The sequence below is a fragment of the Coregonus clupeaformis genome, chromosome 14 (genome assembly GCF_020615455.1).
Source record: "Coregonus clupeaformis isolate EN_2021a chromosome 14, ASM2061545v1, whole genome shotgun sequence".
Lineage (NCBI taxonomy): Eukaryota > Metazoa > Chordata > Actinopteri > Salmoniformes > Salmonidae > Coregonus > Coregonus clupeaformis.
Window position 1 is genome coordinate 3,617,593 of NC_059205.1, and position 25,306 is coordinate 3,642,898.

General features: G+C 41.7%; 11 non-coding genes across 11 annotated transcripts; all 11 read right to left on the reverse strand.

The window, feature by feature from the left end:
* Positions 1–261: 261 nt before the first annotated feature.
* Positions 262–368, reverse strand: LOC123492414. The gene has a single exon (XR_006661774.1). It is a non-coding gene; the product is annotated as a U6 spliceosomal RNA (small nuclear RNA).
* Positions 369–11,777: 11,409 nt separating this feature from the next.
* On the reverse strand, positions 11,778–11,884 carry LOC123492416. The gene has a single exon (XR_006661776.1). It is a non-coding gene; the product is annotated as a U6 spliceosomal RNA (small nuclear RNA).
* A 1,364-nt stretch (positions 11,885–13,248) lies between these two features.
* On the reverse strand, positions 13,249–13,355 carry LOC123492399. The gene has a single exon (XR_006661759.1). It is a non-coding gene; the product is annotated as a U6 spliceosomal RNA (small nuclear RNA).
* Positions 13,356–14,734: 1,379 nt separating this feature from the next.
* On the reverse strand, positions 14,735–14,841 carry LOC123492400. The gene has a single exon (XR_006661760.1). It is a non-coding gene; the product is annotated as a U6 spliceosomal RNA (small nuclear RNA).
* Positions 14,842–16,223: 1,382 nt separating this feature from the next.
* Positions 16,224–16,330, reverse strand: LOC123492401. Its single transcript, XR_006661761.1, has one exon. It is a non-coding gene; the product is annotated as a U6 spliceosomal RNA (small nuclear RNA).
* A 1,372-nt stretch (positions 16,331–17,702) lies between these two features.
* LOC123492415 lies at positions 17,703–17,809 on the reverse strand. Its single transcript, XR_006661775.1, has one exon. It is a non-coding gene; the product is annotated as a U6 spliceosomal RNA (small nuclear RNA).
* Positions 17,810–19,194: 1,385 nt separating this feature from the next.
* Positions 19,195–19,301, reverse strand: LOC123492402. Its single transcript, XR_006661762.1, has one exon. It is a non-coding gene; the product is annotated as a U6 spliceosomal RNA (small nuclear RNA).
* Positions 19,302–20,681: 1,380 nt separating this feature from the next.
* LOC123492403 lies at positions 20,682–20,788 on the reverse strand. The gene has a single exon (XR_006661763.1). It is a non-coding gene; the product is annotated as a U6 spliceosomal RNA (small nuclear RNA).
* Positions 20,789–22,173: 1,385 nt separating this feature from the next.
* Positions 22,174–22,280, reverse strand: LOC121581707. Its single transcript, XR_006003242.1, has one exon. It is a non-coding gene; the product is annotated as a U6 spliceosomal RNA (small nuclear RNA).
* A 1,385-nt stretch (positions 22,281–23,665) lies between these two features.
* On the reverse strand, positions 23,666–23,772 carry LOC121581708. Its single transcript, XR_006003243.1, has one exon. It is a non-coding gene; the product is annotated as a U6 spliceosomal RNA (small nuclear RNA).
* Positions 23,773–25,148: 1,376 nt separating this feature from the next.
* On the reverse strand, positions 25,149–25,255 carry LOC123492404. Its single transcript, XR_006661764.1, has one exon. It is a non-coding gene; the product is annotated as a U6 spliceosomal RNA (small nuclear RNA).
* Positions 25,256–25,306: the final 51 nt, after the last annotated feature.

Consider the following 25,306-nt stretch of genomic DNA (forward strand, 5'->3'; position numbering starts at 1 on the left):
CCTCAGTCAAAATAAACAGTTGTCGTCAGTAGTTGTGTGGTTGTAGTCTGTTTTATTTTTTACTTATCAAATTTTTACTTAACACTTATTTTTCTTAAAACTATATTGTTGGTTAATGGCTTGTAAGTAAGCATTTCACTGTAAGGTCTACACTTGTTTTATTCTGCGCATGTGGCAAATAAAATACAATTTGATTTGATATAAAAAATATATTTTTTATGGGTAATACTAGGGGGAAATAAATATATATTTATACAGGGGCAAAATAAGGAACGCTTCACGAATTTGCGTGTCATCCTTGCGCAGGGGCCATGCTAATCTTCTCTGTATTGTTCCAATTTTAGTATATGTGCTGCCGAAGCAAGCACAACATTAGTACAGGAGGAGACCTGATATATAGGGCAAAACCCCTCTGATGGTTCTGATCATGGTTGGGGTCAAATGGGGCTCAAACAGGCCTTCAGAGGCTCAAAAACCACCCTTACAAGACTCACACAGAATATTGTATATACAGATAAAACTGGTAGGGAGACAATTGTATTATTTATTGACTACCTTGCGTTTTCTAATGTTCTAGCCTCTGTCACAGAGAGTTTTAATGCATGCTGGGTGATATGCGAATACAATGTCCTGTCTAGGACGTTGATAGGGTAGAACATAACGACGTAACAAAAGCCCTTGCACAAAACCCCACCCACTCACCGAAACCCGTCACACCACAAACATGCTCTGGGGCTTGATTCACAAAAGATCCTTACGCACAGACTTAATAGTAAATGTGGTGTAACCTACGTCAAAAATACCTTATGTGAAAATGTGTCATTTGGTTTCATTTTGATAAGAAAAAAAGTGATCAATAAATGAATAACAGCTTATTTGTGACATTTAAACTTTAGTTATAGCTGTAGAGCATGAAATATAATATATTAATATATTTTTCAAGAATGATCTTAGACTAAGATGTAGTGTAACATCTAAGCTGTTTATGAATGAGGGCTCTTGGTCTCTAACCCCTCCCCTGCTGCTTTTAGTTGCTCCCCTGCCCTGACCACTTCCCACCCTTCCCCTGCTCTCTGCAACATGGCCTGGCCAAAGATACTTGTAACTAACTCCCCAATTAGTAGAGAGAGAAGCAGAGTAGAGCGACACAGAAGAGTTTTAGAGAGAGAAAACTAGTATTTGTATTACCTTTATTTAACTAGGCAAGTCAGTTAAGAACAAATTCTTATTTACAATGACGGCCTACACCGGCCAAACCTGGGCCAATTGTGCACCGCCCTATGGGACTCCCAATCACGGCCGGTTGTGATACAGCCTAGAATCAAACCAGGGGGTCTGTAGTAACGCCTCAAGCACTGAGATGCAGTGCCTTAGACCACTGCGCCACTTGGGAGTATGAGAGCAATATAGTCAATCAAATCAAATCAAATTGTATTTGTCACATTCGCCGAATTCATCAGGTGTAGACCTTACAGTGAAATGCTTACTTACAAGAGGGAAACAGTAAAGAGAGCAACAGAGAACTAGCCTGGCGGTGGCTGGATGGGGCGGGGTGACTGTTCCAGCATTCATGTTGACACATTGCAGTGGTAAATAAGAGTTTTTCAAACTGCTGTTTTTTTTCAGTCTTACTATACAAAACACAGACAAACAGTAGGAGAGAGAGGAGAAAGACACACTAGACAGAGAAAAACATACTGGAAATAGAAACATAGTATTAGGAAGAAGAGAAAACTAGTGAGAGGAGAGAAAACTAGTGAGAGGAGAGAGAACTAGTGAGAGGAGAGAGAACTAGAGGGAGAGAAAAAGAGAGATAAACAGTATAAGAGAGGAGACTTTATAGAGAATAAAAAGAGAACTAGAGCGAGCGAGAGAGAGAGAAACATATTAGGAGAGTGGAGAGAGAACTAGAAAGGACACAGTAGCCTGGTAGAGAGAGGAGACAGCAGTAGAGAAAGGAGAGAGACAGCAGTAGAGATGAGACAACAGTAGAGATGAGACAACAGTAGAGAGGAGATAGACAACAGTAGAGATGAGACAACAGTAGAGATGAGACAACAGTAGAGATGAGACAGACAACAGTAGAGATGAGACAACAGTAGAGAGGAGACAGACAACAGTAGAGATGAGACAACAGTAGAGATGAGACAACAGTAGAGATGAGGCAACAGTAGAGATGAGACAACAGTAGAGAGGAGACAGACAACAGTAGAGATGAGACAACAGTAGAGATGAGACAACAGTAGAGAGGAGACAGACAACAGTAGAGATGAGACAACAGTAGAGATGAGACAGTAGTAGAGAGGAGACAGACAACAGTAGAGATGAGACAACAGTAGAGATGAGACAACAGTAGAGATGAGACAGACAACAGTAGAGATGAGACAACAGTAGAGATGAGACAACAGTAGAGATGAGACAACAGTAGAGATGAGACAGCAGTAGAGAGCAGACAGACAACAGTGGATATGAGACAACAGTAGAGAGGATACAACAGTAGAGAGCAGACAACAGTAGAGATGAGACAACAGTAGAGAGGAGACAACAGTAGAGAGGAGACAACAGTAGAGATGAGACAACAGTAGAGATGAGACAGCAGTAGAGAGGAGACAACAGTAGAGATGAAACAACAGTAGAGATGAGACAACAGTAGAGAGGAGACAACAGTAGAGATGAGACAACAGTAGAGAGGAGACAGACAACAGTAGAGATGAGACAACAGTAGAGAGGAGACAGACAACAGTAGAGATGAGACAACAGTAGAGAGGAGACAACAGTAGAGATGAGACAGACAACAGTAGAGATGAGACAACAGTAGAGATGAGACAACAGTAGAGAGGATACAACAGTAGATATGAGACAGCAGTAGAGAGGAGACAGACAACAGTAGAGATGAGACAACAGTAGAGATGAGACAACAGTACAGATGAGACAGACAACAGTAGAGATGAGACAACAGTAGAGATGAGACAATAGTAGAGATGAGACAACAGTAGAGATGAGACAACAGTAGAGAGGAGACAGACAACAGTAGAGATGAGACAACAGTAGAGAGGAGACAGACAACAGTAGAGATGAGACAACAGTAGAGATGAGACAACAGTAGAGATGAGACAGACAACAGTAGAGATGAGACAACAGTAGAGATGAGACAACAGTAGAGATGAGACAGACAACAGTAGAGATGAGACAACAGTAGAGATGAGACAGCAGTAGAAAGGATACAACAGTAGAGAGGAGACAACAGTAGAGATGAGACAACAGTAGAGATGAGACAACAGTAGAGAGGATACAACAGTAGTGATGAGACAACAGTAGAGATGAGACAACAGTAGAGAGGAGACAACAGTAGAGATGAGACAACAGTAGAGCGGATACAACAGTAGAGATGAGACAACAGTAGAGGAGACATTTACATTTACATTTTAGCCATTTAGCAGACGCTCTTATCCAGAGCATCTTACAGTTAGTGAGTGCATACGTTTTCATACTGGCCCCCTGTGGGAGCGAGGAGACAGCAGTAGAGATGACACAACAGTAGAGATGAGAAAGACAACAGTATGTGAGTATGACTTTTAAGCAGGTCAACATTCACAAGGCCGCAGGGCCAGACGGATTACCAGGACGTGTACTCCGAGCATGAGCTGACCAACTGGCAAGTGTCTTCACTGACATTTTCAACATGTCCCTGACTGAGTCTGTAATACCAACATGTTTCAAGCAGACCACCATAGTCCCCGTGCCCAAGGACACTAAGAAAATCTGCCTAAATGACTACCGACCCGTAGCACTGACGTCTGTAGCCATGAAGTGCTTTGAAAGGCTGGTCATGGCTCACATCAACACCATTATCCCAGAAACCCTAGACCCACTCCAATTTGCATACCGCCCCAACAGATCCACAGATGATGCAATCTCTTTGCACTCCACACTGCCCTTTCCCACCTGGACAAGAGGAACACCTACGTGAGAATGCTATTCATTGACTACAGCTCAGCATTCAACACCATAGTGCCCTCAAAGCTCATCGCTAAGCTAAGGATCCTGGGACTAAACACCTCCCTCTGCAACTGGATCCTGGACTTCCTGGACGGGCCGCCCCCAGGTGGTAAGGGTAGGTAACAACACATCTGCCACACTGATCCTCAACACGGGGGCCCCTCAGGGGTGCGTGCTCAGTCCCCTCCTGTACTCCCTGTTCACCCATGACTGCATGGCCAGGCACGACTCCAACACCATCATTAAGTTTGCCGACGACACAACAGTGGTAGGCCTGATCACCGACAACGATGAGAGAGCCTATAGGGAGGAGGTCAGAGACCTGGCCGTGTGGTGCCAGGACAACAACCTCTCCCTCAACGTGACCAAGATAAAAGAGATGATTGTGGACTACAGGGAAAAAAAGAGGACTGAGCATGCCACCATTCTCATCGACGGGGCTGTAGTGGAACAGGTTGAGAGCTTCAAGTTCCTTGGTGTCCACATCACCAACGAACTATCATGGTCCAAACACACCAAGACAGTCGTGAAGAGGGCACGACAAAGCCTATTCCCCCCCAGGAGACTGAAAAGATTCGACATGGTTCCTCAGATCCTCAAAAAATTATACAGCTGCACCATCGAGAGCATCCTGACTGGTTGCATCACCGCCTGGTGTGGCAACTGCTTGGCCTCCGACCGCAAGGCACTACAGAGGGTAGTGCGTACGGCCCAGTACATCACTGGGGCCAAGCTTCCTTCCATCCGGGGACCTCTATACCAGGCGGTGTCAGAGGAAGGCCCTCAAAATTGTCAAAGACTCCAGCCACCCTAGTCATAGACTGTTCTCTCTGCTACCGCACGGCTGCGTGCGAGTGCCAAGTCTAGGTCCAAAAGACTTCTCAACAGCTTCTACCCCAAGCCACAAGACTCCTGAACAGCTAATCATGGCTACCCGGACTATTTGCACTGCCCCCCACCCCCATCTTTTACGCTGCTGCTGCTCAATTATTTATGCATAGTCACTTTAACTCTACCCACATGTACATATTACTTCAACTACCTCAACTAGCTGGGTGCCCCGCACATTGACTCTGCACCAGTACCCCCTGTATATATAGCCTCCCTACTGTTATTTTATTTTACTTCTGCTCTTTTTTCTCAACACTTTTTTGTTGTTGTTTTGATTTTACTTTTTCTTTAAAATAATTGCACTGTTGGTTAAGGGCTGTAAGTAAGCATTTCACTGTAATGTCTGCACCTGTTGTATTCGGCGCATGTGGCCAATAACATTTGATTTGATTTGATTTGAGTATAGAGGATACAACAGTAGAGAGGAGACAGACAACAGTAGAGATGAGACAGCAGTAGAGATGAGACAGCAGTAGAGAGGAGACAACAGTAGAGAGGAGACAGCAGTAGAGATGAGACAGCAGTAGAGATGAGACAACAGTAGAGAGGAGACAGACAACAGTAGAGATGAGACAGCAGTAGAGATGAGACAACAGTAGAGAGGAGACAGACAACAGTAGAGATGAGACAGACAACAGTAGAGAGAAAGCAGTAGAGAAAGAGGAGGTAAAGCAGTAAAGACAGAGGATAGACGCACACAGACATCCTCAATCAAAATAAACAGTAGTGGTCAGTAGTTGTGTGGTTGTGGTCAGTAGTTGTGGTGAGGAGTAGTGTTCAGTAGTTGTGGTCTGTAGTTGTGGTCAGTAGTCATCAGTAGTTTTGGCCAGTAGTTGTGTACTTGTGGTCAGTAGTGGTCTGTATGTTGTCAGTAGTTGTTTGGTTGTGGGCAGTAGTGGTGTGGTCTGTAGTTGTGTAGTTTTGGTCTCTAGTTGTGGTCCGTGGTTTGTCAGTATTTGTAGTCAGTAGTGCTCAGTAGTTGTGTGGTTGTTGTCAGTAGTTGTGTGGTTGTTGTCAGTAGTTGTGTGCTCTGTAGTTGTGTGATTGTGGTCAGCAATTGTGTGGTTGTGGTTTAGTAGTTGTGTAGTTGTGGTCAGTAGTTGTGGTCAGTAGTTATGGTCAGTAGTTGTGGTCAGTAGTGGTCAGTGGTTATAGTCAGTAGTTGTGGTCAGTAGTTGTTTGCTTGTGGTCAGTAGTTGTGGTCAGCAGTGGTCAGTGGTTTGTCAGTAGTTGTGGTCAGAAGTTGGTTGTGTGGTTGTATTCAGTAGTTGAGTTCGGTGAGTTGTAGTCAGTAGTGGTCAGTAGTTGTGGTCAGTAGTTCAGGAGTTGTGTGGTTGTGGTCAGTAGTTGTGTGGTTGTTGTCAGTGGTTGTAGTCAGTAGTTGTGGTCAGTTTTGGTCAGTTTTATGGACAGTAGTTGTGTGGTTATGGTCATCATTGTGTCGTTGTGGTCAGTAGTTGTGGTCAGTAGTTGTCTGTAGTTTTGTGGTGGTGGTCAGTAGTTTTGGTATTCAGTAGTTGTGTGGTTGTGGTCAGTTGTTGTGTGGTAAGTAGTTGTGGTCAGTACTTGTGATCAGTGATTGTGGTCAGCAGTTGTGGTCAGTAGTAGTATGGTTGTGGTCAGTAGTTGTGGTCTGTAATTGTGTGGTCAGTGGTTGTGTTTAGTAGTTGTGTTTTTGTGGTCAGTAGTTGTGGTCAGTAGATATGGTCAGTAGTTGTGATTTGGTCAGTTGTTGTGTGATTAGTAGTTGTGTGCTTGTGGTCACTAGTTGTTTGTAGTCAGTAGTTGTGGTCAGTGGTTGTGTGGCTGTGGTTAGAAATTGTTGTCAGTAGTTGTGGTCAGTAGTGGTCTGTAGTTGTGTGATTGCGGTCAGTAGTTGTGTGGATGTGGTCAGTAGTTGTGGTCAGTAATTGTGTGGTCAGTAGTTGTGTGGTTGTGGTCAGTAGTTGTGGTTGTGGTGGTCAGTTGTTATGGTCAGTAGTTACGTTTTGGTCCATTGTGTTATCAGTAGTTGTGTTGTTGTGGTCAGTAGTTGTGTTGTTATGGTCGGTAGTTGTGGTTGTGGTCAGTAGTTGTGTGGTTCAGTAGTTGTGGTCAGTAGTTGTGTGGTTGTGGTCAGTAGTTGTAGTCAGTAGTTGTGTGGTTGTTAGTTAGCAGTTGTGTGGTCAGTAATTGTGTGGTTGTAGTTAGTAGTTGTGTGGTTGTGGTCAGTAGTTGTGTGATTGTGGTCACTAGTTGTGGTCACTAGTTGTGTGGTTTAGTAGTTGTGTGGTTCTGGTCAGAAGTTGTGGTTGGTAGATGTGATCAGTAGTTGTAGTCAGTAGTAGTGGTCAGTAGGTTTGGTCACTAGTTGTGTGGTTGTAGTCAGTAGTTGTCGCCAGTAGTTGTGTGGTCAGTAGTCGTGTTGTTGTGGCCAGTAGTTGTTTGGTTCAGTAGTTGTGGTCAGTAGTAGTGGCCAGTAGTTGTTTGGTTCAGTAGTTGTGGTCAGTAGTAGTGGCCAGTAGTTGTGGTCAGTAGTTGTGTGGTTGTGGTCAGTAGTTGAGAAGTAGACCAAGATGTCAAATACTGCAACTTTTGTTTAAGTTGTTGGCAAAGTGGTCAAAGTAGCTGATTTGTGTCAAGTTGCATTGTTGCATTTACAGTGAATGGAATGTTGGAAGTGATGATGTCACAATGAGGAGATTTAGAATATTGAATAAAGGCCATGAAAGTGAACAGAGATGGACAAAAAGAAGGACAAACAGTTGAACAGTTTAAAATGTTTAAAATATATCAAAAACTCAATCCAGACCAATATACACATTTTAAAGTTTGAACTGTGTTTCTAGGTTAAACTTCGTAAGAGGAGTTGAGTGCTAAAGAATAAGAAGAAGACGTGTGTCGAAGATTTACAATGGGGACTCTTGCTTCGCAACCCCACTAATAAGAAGTATGTCGAAGACTTAAAGTGGGGACAGTTGCTTCGGAAGCCTCATTAACTCCATGTCAAATTTCCAGAGTGGGCTCTTTGTTACTTTTGAAGATATGACCCATTTTATACATAGAAATGAACATAAACACGAAATAGGAAAAGCCAGCCCCACATCACCAAGATGTTGCCAACAGTACAACCCAGCCTTAGACAAAGTTACAGTACATCAATGGCAGGTAACTACAACACACAAGTCAATAAACACAAAGTACAGTTTACAGCAGTGAACAAATTAGAATCTCACATATAAAGCCCTATTTACATCAAATTTCGTCACGAAGTGTTCCACAGTTACGAGGTCTAGACTTCACAGAGCAAAGAGAAGCACATTGAACAGAATGAGCATTACCCTTCCCTGGGTTTAGATGAGATAAGATGTTTATTGGTGGCCAGACCCTCCTCTGCGGAGAGATAGTAGTAGAGAGTGTGGGGTTAGGGTTCAGGTTAGGGTTGTGGTTGTGGTTGAGGCTAGGTTTTTTTTTAGTAAGGGGACTGAGGTCTGTTATCCACAAGGAGGACAGGATGCACGGGCACATAGGGACTTGACCAACTCAATTTATAAACCTTTAGTTAAAAGAGAACACTTCTACAAGCTGTTGAGATTGTATGGGCGGGGGTCCCACAGAAAGCTCCAAACTCCTACCAGAATCAATAAAGAGTGCTCTGTAATGTTTATAAAGGGCCACTAGATGGAAACCTATGGCCACAGGTGGGTCAAAATGCATGAAGCTCATATTCTATATGTTCAGTCGCTGTGGTAATAAATCCCAAAATAAGGCCTTTTTGTTTGGAGAAGAGACCACAACAGAATTGAAACCTCTTAACTTTCTAGATCCTTAAAGAAATGTATAATAAATAATAATAAATAGGTCTTATAATTCATGAAGTTATAAGTGCTAATATGAACAAATCAAATGCATTAAGGAAAGAGTAATAAATGCTAACAAAACTTTTATTTGAAATGAAAAACACATTCAAAGATCTTAAAGTATCATGCAAATAAAACGAGTACAAACTAAAGGTAGAAGAAAAGTACAAGTGCTAATATCGGCAAATCAAACACATTCAGGGGAAGGGAGTAAGTACTATAGAAGCCTCCCTTATATTTAAAGAATCATGAAAATAAAAGGAACACACACTAAAGATCTAAGCAAAGTATTTATGAATAAATAAATAACTATTTAAAAAAAGAAACTTTGGTAGTGGGTCTGTTAGGGTTAGGGTAATCTACAACTACTGAGCACAGCCACTGACCACAACCACACAACTACTGACCACACAAGTACTGACCACAACTACTGACCACAAACACACAACTACTGACCATCCAACTACTGACCACAACTACTGACCACAACCACACAATTACTGACTACAACTACTGATCACAACTACTGACTGCAATTTCTGACCACAACCACATAGATACTGACCATAACTACTGACAAAAACTCCTGAACACAATCACTCACTACAATCACACAACTACTGACCACAACCACACAACTACTGACCACAACATCACAACTACTGACTACAGTTACTGACCACAACTACTGACCACAACCACTCCAATACTGATCATATTGACTGGCCGAAACTACTGACCACAATCACTGACCACAACTAATGACCACAACCACACAATGATTGACCACACAACTACTGAACCACACAACTACTGACCACAACTACTGACCACAATTACTAACTACAACCACACAATTACCACAACCACACAACTACTGACCACAACTACTGACCACAACAACATAACTACAGACCATAACTACTGAGCACAACTACTGTGCACAACTACTGACCACAACCACACAACTACAACTACTGACCACAATCACTGACTCCAAGTACTGACCACAACCACACAACTACTGACCACAACCACACATTTACTGACCACAACTACACATTTACTGACCACAACTACTGACCACAACAACACAACCACAGACCATAACTACTTACCACAACTACTGAACACAACTCCTGTGGAAAATGGGGACAATTAGGGGGAAATAGACAGCCTTTTTTGGGAGGGGGTCTTTAAACGCACAGACCTCAGAGACAAGATTGTGTCGTGAAACAGATCTGGGTAAGGGTACCAAAACATTTCTGCAGTATTGAAGGTCCCCAAGAACACATTGGCCTCCATCATTCTTAAATGGAAGAAGTTTGGAACCACCAAGACTCTTCCTAGAGCTGGCCACAAAGCCAAACTGAGCAATCGGGGGAGAAGGGCCTTGGTCAGATTGGTGACCAAGAACCCAATGGTCACTCTGACAGAACTCCAGAGTTCCTCTGTGGAGATGGGAGAACCTTCCAGAAGGACAACCATCTCTGCAGCACTCCACCAGTCAGGCCTTTCTGGTAGAGTGGCCAGACGGAAGCCACTCCTCAGTAAAAGGCACAACAGCCTGCTTGGAGTTTGCCAAAAGTCACCTAAAGGACTCAGACCATGAGAAACAAGATTCTCTGGTCTGATGATGCCAATATTAAACTCTTTGGCCTGAAAGCCAAGCGTCACGTCTGGAGGAAACCTGGCACCATCCCTACGGTGAAGCATGGTTGTGACAGCATCATACTGTGGGGATGTTTTACAGTGGCAGGGACTGGGAGACTAGTCAGGATCGAGGGAAAGATGAACAAAGCAAAGTACAGAGAGATCCTTGATGATAACCTGCTCCAGAGCACTCAGGACCTCAGACTGGGGCGAAGGTTCACCTTCGGGACAAGTCTCTGAATGTCCATGAGTGGCCCAGCCAGAGCCCGGACTTGAACCCGATCAAACATCTTTGGAGAGACCTGAAAACAGCTGTGCAGCGACGCTCCCCATCCAAGCTGACAGAGCTTGAGAGGATCTGCAGAGAAGAATGGAAGAAACTCTTCAAATACAGGTGTGCCAAGCTTGTAGCGTCATACCCAAGAAGACTCGAGGCTGTAATCACTGCCAAAGGTGCTTCAACAAAGTACTGAGTAAAGGGTCTGAATACGTATGTAAAATTGATATTTCAATTTTGTATTTTTTATAAATTTCCAAAAAATCATAAAAATATTTCTTATTCAGAGCGACTTAAAGTTAGTGAGTGCGTACATTTTTTGGGTTTTTTCATACTGGTCACACGTGAGATTCGAACCCACAACCCTGGCATTGCTAGCACCATGCTCTACCAACTGAGCAACATGGGACTACTGTCTTTGCTTTGTCATTATGAGGTATTGTGTGTAGATTGTTGAGGGGAAAAACAATTTCATCCATTTTAGAAGAAAGCGTAACAAAATGTGGAAAGAGTAAAGGGGTCTGAATAATTTCTGAATGCACTGTATGTATATATATACACACCACCGTTCAAAAGTTTGGGGTCACATAGAAATGTCCTTGTTTTCGAAAGAAAAGCAATTTTTTGGTCCATTAAAATAACATCAAATTGATCAGAAATACAGTGTAGACATTGTTAATGTTGTAAACGGCTATTGTAGCTGGAAACTGCTGATTTTTTATGGAATATCTACATAGGTATACAGAGGCCCATTATCAGCAACCATCAGTACTGTGTTCCAATGGCAAGTTGTTTGCTAATCCAAGTTCATCATTTTAAAAGGCTAATTGATCATTAGAAAACCCTTTTGCAATTATGTTAGCACAGCTGAAAACTGTTGTGCTGATTAAAGAAGCAATAAAACTGGACTTCTTGAGACTAGTTGAGTACCTGGAGCATCAGCAATTGTGGGTTCGATTACAGGCTCAAAATGGCCAGAAACAAATAACTTTCTTCTGAAACGCATCAGTCTATTCTTGTTCTGAGAAATGAAGGCTATTCCATGTGAGAAATTACCAGGAGATATGCGAATACAATGCTTTCTGGGTCAGGAGTTAAAAGGGTGGGCAAAAGGGGCTCAAAATAAGGAACGCTTCACGAATTTGCGTGTCATCCTTGCGCGGGGGCCATGCTAATCTTCTCTGTATCGTTCCAATTTTAGTATATGTGCTGCCGAAGCAAGCACAATACAAACCGGAGGGCCTAGGCAACCCCTCTGTGGTTCTGGTCATGGTTGGTGTCAAACGGGGTTCAAACCGACCTTCAGACCCTCAAAAAACACCCCTAGAATACTCACACAGAAGGCTGTATATACATGTAAAACTGGTAGGGAGAATATTGTATTTTTGAATGACTACCTTGTGTGTTTGAATAATCTAGCCTCTGAATATGAGAGTTGCAACGCATGCCAGGAGATATGTGAATACAATGTCCCGTCTTGGTCGTTGATAGGGTAGAACAAAAGCCCTCGCACCAGACCCACCAACACACTCACCAAAACCCGTCACACTACAAACATGCTCTGCGGCTGCATTCACAATACGTCCTTGCGCACAGACTTAGTAGTAAATGTTGAAAAAAAAAAAAAAAAATTACTGTAACGTTGAGAAAATGTAAAATTTGTTTTAATGTTGGGAAGAAAAAAAGTTACGAATAAATGAAAAGCAGCCTATTTGTGATATTTAAACTTGATTTATAGATGTAGAACTTGAAATAGAATTTACTCTTATTTTTAAAGAGTGATCTTACACTGAAATGTAGTTTAAAAATGACGCCTTTTATGATTCAGGGCTCTTGGTCTCTAACCCCTCCCCTTCTGCTTTTTGTTGCTCCTCCCCAGGTCTTTGTTCCCCTGCCCTGACCACTTCCCACCCTTCCCCCGCTCTCTGCAACATGGCCTGGCCAAAGATACTTAAAACTAACTCCCCAATCAGTAGAGAGAGAATGAGAGCGAGAGAGACAGTAGTAGAGAGAGAAACATAGTAGTAGAGGAGGAAGACAACTAGAAAGGACACAGTAGCCTAGTAGAGAGAGGAGACAGCAGTAGAGAATGGAGAGAGAAATCAGTAAACAAATAGAGAAAAGACACACACAGACATCCTCAGTCAAAATAAATACAATTATACTCACACACAGTACATCAGTGGAGTTTAAACAATCCCCAACACCTCACAAAAATACACCATACACAGAGTTACCAAAAACACAAAGTAGGAATGTGTTTGGATTTGGAGATGTTTTTCACTCTACTTTTATGTCTGTTTAAAATGTTGTGACATTCACGTTTGTTATGTTGAATACAGCTGTACTCAGACTGCAACCCTGTCTCACCCCCCAATTCAATTGTAAATATTGAATAAAGTTGGACTCAGACTGCAACCTTGTCTCGCTCCCCAATTAATTTGTATATATTGAATAAAGTTGGACAAAGACTGCAACATTGTCTTGCTCCACAAAATGTAAGGGTATTTTTCGGACGGGGGGTGGGGGGGTGTTATTTTTTATATATGCTTTTTTGGGTCAGGGGTTAAAAGAGGGGTCAAAAGGGCTCAAAATAAGGAACGCTTCACGAATTTGCGTGTCATCCTTGCGCAGGGGCCATGCTAATCTTCTCTGTATCGTTCCAATTTTAGTATATGTGCTGCCGAAGCAAGCACAATACAAACCTAGGAGAGGCCCTGATATATAGGACACAACCCCTCTGATGGTTCTGGTCATGGTTGGTGTCAAACGGGGTTCAAACCGACCTTCAGACCCTCAAAAAACACCCCTAGAATACTCACACAGAAGGCTGTATATACATGTAAAACTGGTAAGGAGAATATTGTATTTTTTAATGACTACCTTGTGTGTTTGAATAATCTAGCCTCTGAATATGAGAGTTGCAACGCATGCCAGGAGATATGTGAATACAATGTCCCGTCTTGGTCGTTGATAGGGTAGACCAAAAGCCCTCGCACCAGACCCAACAACACACTCACCAAAACCCGTCACACTACAAACATGCTCTGCGGCTGCATTCACAATACGTCCTTGCGCACAGACTTAGTAGTAAATGTTGAGTAGCCTACGAAAAAATTACTGTAACGTTGAGAAAATGTAAAATTTGTTTTAATGTTGGGAAGAAAAAAAGTTAGGAATAAATGAAAAGCAGCCTATTTGTGATATTTAAACTTGATTTATAGATGTAGAACTTGAAATAGAATTTACTCTTATTTTTAAAGAGTGATCCTACACTGAAATGTAGTTTAAAAATGACGCCTTTTATGATTCAGGGCTCTTGGTCTCTAACCCCTCCCCTTCTGCTTTTTGTTGCTCCTCCCCAGGTCTTTGTTCCCCTGCCCTGACCACTTCCCACCCTTCCCCCGCTCTCTGCAACATGGCCTGGCCAAAGATACTTAAAACTAACTCCCCAATCAGTAGAGAGAGAATGAGAGCGAGAGAGACAGTAGTAGAGAGAGAAACATAGTAGTAGAGGAGGAAGACAACTAGAAAGGACACAGTAGCCTAGTAGAGAGAGGAGACAGCAGTAGAGAATGGAGAGAGAAATCAGTAAACAAATAGAGAAAAGACACACACAGACATCCTCAGTCAAAATAAATACAATTATACTCACACACAGTACATCAGTGGAGTTTAAACAATCCCCAACACCTCACAAAAATACACCATACACAGAGTTACCAAAAACACAAAGTAGGAATGTGTTTGGATTTGGAGATGTTTTTCACTCTACTTTTATGTCTGTTTAAAATGTTGTGACATTCACGTTTGTTATGTTGAATACAGCTGTACTCAGACTGCAACCCTGTCTCACCCCCCAATTCAATTGTAAATATTGAATAAAGTTGGACTCAGACTGCAACCTTGTCTCGCTCCCCAATTAATTTGTATATATTTAATAAAGTTGGACAAAGACTGCAACATTGTCTTGCTCCACAAAATGTAAGGGTATTTTTCGGACGGGGGGTGGGGGGGTGTTATTTTTTATATATGCTTTTTTGGGTCAGGGGTTAAAAGAGGGGTCAAAAGGGCTCAAAATAAGGAACGCTTCACGAATTTGCGTGTCATCCTTGCGCAGGGGCCATGCTAATCTTCTCTGTATCGTTCCAATTTTAGTATATGTGCTGCCGAAGCAAGCACAATACAAACCTAGGAGAGGCCCTGATATATAGGACACAACCCCTCTGATGGTTCTGGTCATGGTTGGTGTCAAACGGGGTTCAAACCGACCTTCAGACCCTCAAAAAACACCCCTAGAATACTCACACTGAAGGCTGTATATACATATAAAACTGGTAGGGAGAATATTGTATTTTTTTATGACTACCTTGTGTGTTTGAATAATCTAACCTCTGAATATGAGAGTTGCAACGCATGCCAGGAGATATGTGAATACAATGTCCTGTCTTGGTCGTTGATAGGGTAGAACAAAAGCCCTCGCACCAGACCCACCAACACACTCACCAAAACCCGTCACACTACAAACATGCTCTGCGGCTGCATTCACAATACGTCCTTGCGCACAGACTTAGTAGTAAATGTTGAGTAGCCTACGAAAAAATTACTGTAACGTTGAGAAAATGTAAAATTTGTTTTAATGTTGGGAAGAAAAAAAAGTTAGGAATAAATGAAAAGCAGCCTATTTGTGATATTTAAACTTGATTTATAGATGTAGAACTTGAAATAGAATTTACTCTTATTTTTAAAGAGTGATCTTACACTGAAATGTAGTTTAAAAATGACGCCTTTTATGATTCAGGGCTCTTGGTCTCTAACCCCTCCCCTTCTGCTTTTTGTTGCTCCTCCCCAGGTCTTTGTTCCCCTGCCCTGACCACTTCCCACCCTTCCCCCGCTCTCTGCAACATGGCCTGGCCAAAGATACTTAAAACTAACTCCCCAATCAGTAGAGAGAGAATGAGAGCGAGAGAGACAGTAGTAGAGAGAGAAACATAGTAGTAGAGGAGGAAGACAACTAGAAAGGACACAGTAGCCTAGTAGAGAGAGGAGACAGCAGTAGAGAATGGAGAGAGAAATCAGTAAACAAATAGAGAAAAGACACACACAGACATCCTCAGTCAAAATAAATACAATTATACTCAAACACAGTACATCAGTGGAGTTTAAACAATCCCCAACACCTCACAAAAATACACCATACACAGAGTTACCAAAAACACAAAGTAGGAATGTGTTTGGAATTGGAGATGTTTTTCACTCTACTTTTATGTCTGTTTAAAATGTTGTGACATTCACGTTTGTTATGTTGAATACAGCTGTACTCAGACTGCAACCCTGTCTCACCCCCCAATTCAATTGTAAATATTGAATAAAGTTGGACTCAGACTGCAACCTTGTCTCGCTCCCCAATTAATTTGTATATATTTAATAAAGTTGGACAAAGACTGCAACATTGTCTTGCTCCACAAAATGTAAGGGTATTTTTTTGGACGGGGGGTGGGGGGGGTGTTATTTTTTATAAATGCTTTTTTGGGTCAGGGGTTAAAAGAGGGGTCAAAAGGGCTCAAAATAAGGAACGCTTCACGAATTTGCGTGTCATCCTTGCGCAGGGGCCATGCTAATCTTCTCTGTATCGTTCCAATTTTAGTATATGTGCTGCCGAAGCAAGCACAATACAAACCTAGGAGAGGCCCTGATATATAGGACACAACCCCTCTGATGGTTCTGGTCATGGTTGGTGTCAAACGGGGTTCAAACCGACCTTCAGACCCTCAAAAAACACCCCTAGAATACTCACACTGAAGGCTGTATATACATATAAAACTGGTAGGGAGAATATTGTATTTTTGAATGACTACCTTGTGTGTTTGAATAATCTAGCCTCTGAATATGAGAGTTGCAACGCATGCCAGGAGATATGTGAATACAATGTCCCGTCTTGGTCGTTGATAGGGTAGAACAAAAGCCCTCGCACCAGACCCACCAACACACTCACCAAAACCCGTCACACTACAAACATGCTCTGCGGCTGCATTCACAATACGTCCTTGCGCACAGACTTAGTAGTAAATGTTGAGTAGCCTACGAAAAAATTACTGTAACGTTGAGAAAATGTAAAATTTGTTTTAATGTTGGGAAGAAAAAAAGTTACGAATAAATGAAAAGCAGCCTATTTGTGATATTTAAACTTGATTTATAGATGTAGAACTTGAAATAGAATTTACTCTTATTTTTAAAGAGTGATCTTACACTGAAATGTAGTTTAAAAATGACGCCTTTTATGATTCAGGGCTCTTGGTCTCTAACCCCTCCCCTTCTGCTTTTTGTTGCTCCTCCCCAGGTCTTTGTTCCCCTGCCCTGACCACTTCCCACCCTTCCCCCGCTCTCTGCAACATGGCCTGGCCAAAGATACTTAAAACTAACTCCCCAATCAGTAGAGAGAGAATGAGAGCGAGAGAGACAGTAGTAGAGAGAGAAACATAGTAGTAGAGGAGGAAGACAACTAGAAAGGACACAGTAGCCTAGTAGAGAGAGGAGACAGCAGTAGAGAATGGAGAGAGAAATCAGTAAACAAATAGAGAAAAGACACACACAGACATCCTCAGTCAAAATAAATACAATTATACTCACACACAGTACATCAGTGGAGTTTAAACAACCCCCAACACCTCACAAAAATACACCATACACAGAGTTACCAAAAACACAAAGTAGGAATGTGTTTGGATTTGGAGATGTTTTTCACTCTACTTTTATGTCTGTTTAAAATGTTGTGACATTCACGTTTGTTATGTTGAATACAGCTGTACTCAGACTGCAACCCTGTCTCACCCCCAATTCAATTGTAAATATTGAATAAAGTTGGACTCAGACTGCAACCTTGTCTCGCTCCCCAATTAATTTGTATATATTGAATAAATTTGGACAAAGACTCAACATTGTCTTGCTCCACAAAATGTAAGGGTATTTTTTTGGACAGGGGGGTGTTATTTTTTTATATATGCTGTTTTGGGGCAGGGGTTAAAAGAGGGGTCAAAAGGGCTCAAAATAAGGAACGCTTCACGAATTTGCGTGTCATCCTTGCGCAGGGGCCATGCTCATCTTCTCTGTATCGTTCCAATTTTAGTATATGTGCTGCCGAAGCAAGCACAATACAAACCTAGGAGAGGCCCTGATATATAGGACACAACCCCTCTGATGGTTCTGGTCATGGTTGGTGTCAAACGGGGTTCAAACCGACCTTCAGACCCTCAAAAAACACCCCTAGAATACTCACACAGAAGGCTGTATATACATGTAAAACTGGTAAGGAGAATATTGTATTTTTTAATGACTACCTTGTGTGTTTGAATAATCTAGCCTCTGAATATGAGAGTTGCAACGCATGCCAGGAGATATGTGAATACAATGTCCCGTCTTGGTCGTTGATAGGGTAGACCAAAAGCCCTCGCACCAGAACCCACCAACACACTCATCGAAAACCCGTCACACTACAAAACATGCTCTGCGGCTGCATTCACAATACGTCCTTGCGCACAGACTTAGTAGTAAATGTTGAGTAGCCTACGAAAAAATTACTGTAACGTTGAGAAAATGTAAAATTTGTTTTAATAATGGGAAGAAAAAAAGTTATGAAGAAATGAAAAGCAGCCTATTTGTGATATTTAAACTTGATTTATAGATGTAGAACTTGAAATAGAATTTACTCTTATTTTTAAAGAGTGATCCTACACTGAAATGTAGTTTAAAAATGACGCCTTTTATGATTCAGGGCTCTTGGTCTCTAACCCCTCCCCTTCTGCTTTTTGTTGCTCCTCCCCAGGTCTTTGTTCCCCTGCCCTGACCACTTCCCACCCTTCCCCGCTCTCTGCAACATGGCCTGGCCAAAGATACTTAAAACTAACTCCCCAATCAGTAGAGAGAGAATGAGAGCGAGAGAGACAGTAGTAGAGAGAGAAACATAGTAGTAGAGGAGGAAGACAACTAGAAAGGACACAGTAGCCTAGTAGAGAGAGGAGACAGCAGTAGAGAATGGAGAGAGAAATCAGTAAACAAATAGAGAAAAGACACACACAGACATCCTCAGTCAAAATAAATACAATTATACTCACACACAGTACATCAGTGGAGTTTAAACAATCCCCCAACACCTCACAAAAATACACCATACACAGAGTTACCAAAAACACAAAGTAGGAATGTGTTTGGATTTGGAGATGTTTTTCACTCTACTTTTATGTCTGTTTAAAATGTTGTGACATTCACGTTTGTTATGTTGAATACAGCTGTACTCAGACTGCAACCCTGTCTCACCCCCCAATTCAATTGTAAATATTGAATAAAGTTGGACTCAGACTGCAACCTTGTCTCGCTCCCCAATTAATTTGTATATATTTAATAAAGTTGGACAAAGACTGCAACATTGTCTTGCTCCACAAAATGTAAGGGTATTTTTTTGGGGGGGGGGGGGGGGGGGGTGTTATTTTTTATATATGCTTTTTTGGGTCAGGGGTTAAAAGAGGGGTCAAAAGGGCTCAAAATAAGGAACGCTTCACGAATTTGCGTGTCATCCTTGCGCAGGGGCCATGCTAATCTTCTCTGTATCGTTCCAATTTTAGTATATGTGCTGCCGAAGCAAGCACAATACAAACCTAGGAGAGGCCCTGATATATAGGACACAACCCCTCTGATGGTTCTGGTCATGGTTGGTGTCAAACGGGGTTCAAACCGACCTTCAGACCCTCAAAAAACACCCCTAGAATACTCACACAGAAGGCTGTATATACATATAAAACTGGTAAGGAGAATATTGTATTTTTTAATGACTACCTTGTGTGTTTGAATAATCTAATCTCTGAATATGAGAGTTGCAACGCATGCCAGGAGATATGTGAATACAATGTCCCGTCTTGGTCGTTGATAGGGTAGACCAAAAGCCCTCGCACCAGACCCAACAACACACTCACCAAAACCCGTCACACTACAAACATGCTCTGCGGCTGCATTCACAATACGTCCTTGCGCACAGACTTAGTAGTAAATGTTGAGTAGCCTACGAAAAAATTACTGTAACGTTGAGAAAATGTAAAATTTGTTTTAATAATGGGAAGAAAAAAAGTTATGAAGAAATGAAAAGCAGCCTATTTGTGATATTTAAACTTGATTTATAGATGTAGAACTTGAAATAGAATTTACTCTTATTTTTAAAGAGTGATCCTACACTGAAATGTAGTTTAAAAACGACGCCTTTTATGATTCAGGGCTCTTGGTCTCTAACCCCTCCCCTTCTGCTTTTTGTTGCTCCTCCCCAGGTCTTTGTTCCCCTGCCCTGACCACTTCCCACCCTTCCCCCGCTCTCTGCAACATGGCCTGGCCAAAGATACTTAAAACTAACTCCCCAATCAGTAGAGAGAGAATGAGAGCGAGAGAGACAGTAGTAGAGAGAGAAACATAGTAGTAGAGGAGGAAGACAACTAGAAAGGACACAGTAGCCTAGTAGAGAGAGGAGACAGCAGTAGAGAATGGAGAGAGAAATCAGTAAACAAATAGAGAAAAGACACACACAGACATCCTCAGTCAAAATAAATACAATTATACTCACACACAGTACATCAGTGGAGTTTAAACAATCCCCCAACACCTCACAAAAATACACCATACACAGAGTTACCAAAAACACAAAGTAGGAATGTGTTTGGATTTGGAGATGTTTTTCACTCTACTTTTTTGTCTGTTTAAAATGTTGTGACATTCACGTTTGTTATGTTGAATACAGCTGTACTCAGACTGCAACCCTGTCTCACCCCCCAATTCAATTGTAAATATTGAATAAAGTTGGACTCAGACTGCCACCTTGTCTCGCTCCCCAATTAATTTGTATATATTTAATAAAGTTGGACAAAGACTGCAACATTGTCTTGCTCCACAAAATGTAAGGGTATTTTTTTGGAATGGGGGGGAGGGGTGTTATTTTTTATAAATGCTTTTTTGGGTCAGGGGTTAAAAGAGGGGTCAAAAGGGCTCAAAATAAGGAACGCTTCACGAATTTGCGTGTCATCCTTGCGCAGGGGCCATGCTAATCTTCTCTGTATCGTTCCAATTTTAGTATATGTGCTGCCGAAGCAAGCACAATACAAACCTAGGAGAGGCCCTGATATATAGGACACAACCCCTCTGATGGTTCTGGTCATGGTTGGTGTCAAACGGGGTTCAAACCGACCTTCAGACCCTCAAAAAACACCCCTAGAATACTCACACTGAAGGCTGTATATACATATAAAACTGGTAAGGGAGAATATTGTATTTTTTGAATGACTACCTTGTGTGTTTGAATAATCTAACCTCTGAATATGAGAGTTGCAACGCATGCCAGGAGATATGTGAATACAATGTCCCGTCTTGGTCGTTGATAGGGTAGACCAAAAGCCCTCGCACCAGACCCAACAACACACTCACCAAAACCCGTCACACTACAAACATGCTCTGCGGCTGCATTCACAATACGTCCTTGCGCACAGACTTAGTAGTAAATGTTGAGTAGCCTACGAAAAAATTACTGTAACGTTGAGAAAATGTAAAATTTGTTTTAATAATGGGAAGACAAAAAGTTACGAATAAATGAAAAGCAGCCTATTTGTGATATTTAAATTTGATTTATAGATGTAGAACTTGAAATAGAATTTACTCTTATTTTTAAAGAGTGATCTTACACTGAAATGTAGTTTAAAAATGACGCCTTTTATGATTCAGGGCTCTTGGTCTCTAACCCCTCCCCTTCTGCTTTTTGTTGCTCCTCCCCAGGTCTTTGTTCCCCTGCCCTGACCACTTCCCACCCTTCCCCCGCTCTCTGCAACATGGCCTGGCCAAAGATACTTAAAACTAACTCCCCAATCAGTAGAGAGAGAGAATGAGAGCGAGAGAGACAGTAGTAGAGAGAGAAACATAGTAGTAGAGGAGGAAGACAACTAGAAAGGACACAGTAGCCTAGTAGAGAGAGGAGACAGCAGTAGAGAATGGAGAGAGAAATCAGTAAACAAATAGAGAAAAGACACACACAGACATCCTCAGTCAAAATAAATACAATTATACTCACACACAGTACATCAGTGGAGTTTAAACAACCCCCAACACCTCACAAAAATACACCATACACAGAGTTACCAAAAACACAAAGTAGGAATGTGTTTGGATTTGGAGATGTTTTTCACTCTACTTTTATGTCTGTTTAAAATGTTGTGACATTCACGTTTGTTATGTTGAATACAGCTGTACTCAGACTGCAACCCTGTCTCACCCCCAATTCAATTGTAAATATTGAATAAAGTTGGACTCAGACTGCAACCTTGTCTCGCTCCCCAATTAATTTGTATATATTTAATAAAGTTGGACAAAGACTGCAACATTGTCTTGCTCCACAAAATGTAAGGGTATTTTTTTGGACGGGGGGGGGGAGGGGGTGTTATTTTTTATAAATGCTTTTTTGGGTCAGGGGTTAAAAGAGGGGTCAAAAGGGCTCAAAATAAGGAACGCTTCACGAATTTGCGTGTCATCCTTGCGCAGGGGCCATGCTAATCTTCTCTGTATCGTTCCAATTTTAGTATATGTGCTGCCGAAGCAAGCACAATACAAACCTAGGAGAGGCCCTGATATATAGGACACAACCCCTCTGATGGTTCTGGTCATGGTTGGTGTCAAACGGGGTTCAAACCGACCTTCAGACCCTCAAAAAACACCCCTAGAATACTCACACAGAAGGCTGTATATACATGTAAAACTGGTAAGGAGAATATTGTATTTTTTAATGACTACCTTGTGTGTTTGAATAATCTAATCTCTGAATATGAGAGTTGCAACGCATGCCAGGAGATATGTGAATACAATGTCCCGTCTTGGTCGTTGATAGGGTAGACCAAAAGCCCTCGCACCAGAACCACCAACACACTCATCGAAACCCGTCACACTACAAACATGCTCTGCGGCTGCATTCACAATACGTCCTTGCGCACAGACTTAGTAGTAAATGTTGAGTAGCCTACGAAAAAAATTACTGTAACGTTGAGAAAATGTAAAATTTGTTTTAATAATGGGAAGAAAAAAAAGTTATGAATAAATGAAAAGCAGCCTATTTGTGATATTTAAACTTGATTTATAGATGTAGAACTTGAAATAGAATTTACTCTTATTTTTAAAGAGTGATCCTACACTGAAATGTAGTTTAAAAACGACGCCTTTTATGATTCAGGGCTCTTGGTCTCTAACCCCTCCCCTTCTGCTTTTTGTTGCTCCTCCCCAGGTCTTTGTTCCCCTGCCCTGACCACTTCCCACCCTTCCCCCGCTCTCTGCAACATGGCCTGGCCAAAGATACTTAAAACTAACTCCCCAATCAGTAGAGAGAGAATGAGAGCGAGAGAGACAGTAGTAGAGAGAGAAACATAGTAGTAGAGGAGGAAGACAACTAGAAAGGACACAGTAGCCTAGTAGAGAGAGGAGACAGCAGTAGAGAATGGAGAGAGAAATCAGTAAACAAATAGAGAAAAAGACACACACAGACATCCTCAGTCAAAATAAATACAATTATACTCACACACAGTACATCAGTGGAGTTTAAACAACCCCCAACACCTCACAAAAATACACCATACACAGAGTTACCAAAAACACAAAGTAGGAATGTGTTTGGATTTGGAGATGTTTTTCACTCTACTTTTATGTCTGTTTAAAATGTTGTGACATTCACGTTTGTTATGTTGAATACAGCTGTACTCAGACTGCAACCCTGTCTCACCCCCCCAATTCAATTGTAAATATTGAATAAAGTTGGACTCAGACTGCAACCTTGTCTCGCTCCCCAATTAATTTGTATATATTTAATAAAGTTGGACAAAGACTGCAACATTGTCTTGCTCCACAAAATGTAAGGGTATTTTTTTGGACGGGGGGGGTGGGGGTGTTCTTTTTTTATAAATGCTTTTTTGGGTCAGGGGTTAAAAGAGGGGTCAAAAGGGCTCAAAATAAGGAACGCTTCACGAATTTGCGTGTCATCCTTGCGCAGGGGCCATGCTAATCTTCTCTGTATCGTTCCAATTTTAGTATATGTGCTGCCGAAGCAAGCACAATACAAACCTAGGAGAGGCCCTGATATATAGGACACAACCCCTCTGATGGTTCTGGTCATGGTTGGTGTCAAACGGGGTTCAAACCGACCTTCAGACCCTCAAAAAACACCCCTAGAATACTCACACAGAAGGCTGTATATACATGTAAAACTGGTAAGGAGAATATTGTATTTTTTAATGACTACCTTGTGTGTTTGAATAATCTAATCTCTGAATATGAGAGTTGCAACGCATGCCAGGAGATATGTGAATACAATGTCCCGTCTTGGTCGTTGATAGGGTAGAACAAAAGCTCTCGCACCAGACCCACCAACACACTCACCAAAACCCGTCACACTACAAACATGCTCTGCGGCTGCATTCACAATACGTCCTTGCGCACAGACTTAGTAGTAAATGTTGAGTAGCCTACGAAAAAATTACTGTAACGTTGAGAAAATGTAAAATTTGTTTTAATAATGGGAAGAAAAAAAGTTATGAATAAATGAAAAGCAGCCTATTTGTGATATTTAAATTTGATTTATAGATGTAGAACTTGAAATAGAATTTACTCTTATTTTTAAAGAGTGATCTTACACTGAAATGTAGTTTAAAAATGACGCCTTTTATGATTCAGGGCTCTTGGTCTCTAACCCCTCCCCTTCTGCTTTTTGTTGCTCCTCCCCAGGTCTTTGTTCCCCTGCCCTGACCACTTCCCACCCTTCCCCCGCTCTCTGCAACATGGCCTGGCCAAAGATACTTAAAACTAACTCCCCAATCAGTAGAGAGAGAATGAGAGCGAGAGAGACAGTAGTAGAGAGAGAAACATAGTAGTAGAGGAGGAAGACAACTAGAAAGGACACAGTAGCCTAGTAGCGAGAGGAGACAGCAGTAGAGAATGGAGAGAGAAATCAGTAAACAAATAGAGAAAAGACACACACAGACATCCTCAGTCAAAATAAATACAATTATACTCAAACACAGTACATCAGTGGAGTTTAAACAATCCCCAACACCTCACAAAAATACACCATACACAGAGTTACCAAAAACACAAAATAGGAATGTGTTTGGATTTGGAGATGTTTTTCACTCTACTTTTATGTCTGTTTAAAATGTTGTGACATTCAAGTTTGTTATGTTGAATACAGCTGTACTCAGACTGCAACCCTGTCTCACCCCCCAATTCAATTGTAAATATTGAATAAAGTTGGACTCAGACTGCAACCTTGTCTCGCTCCCCAATTAATTTGTATATATTGAATAAAGTTGGATAAAGACTGCAACATTGTCTTGCTCCACAAAATGTAAGGGTATTTTTTTGGACGGGGGGGGGGTGTTATTTTTTATATATGCTGTTTTGGGGCAGGGGTTAAAAGAGGGGTCAAAAGGGCTCAAAATAAGGAACGCTTCACGAATTTGCGTGTCATCCTTGCGCAGGGGCCATGCTAATCTTCTCTGTATCGTTCCAATTTTAGTATATGTGCTGCCGAAGCAAGCACAACACAGACCTAGGAGAGGCCCTGATATATAGGACACAACCCCTCTGATGG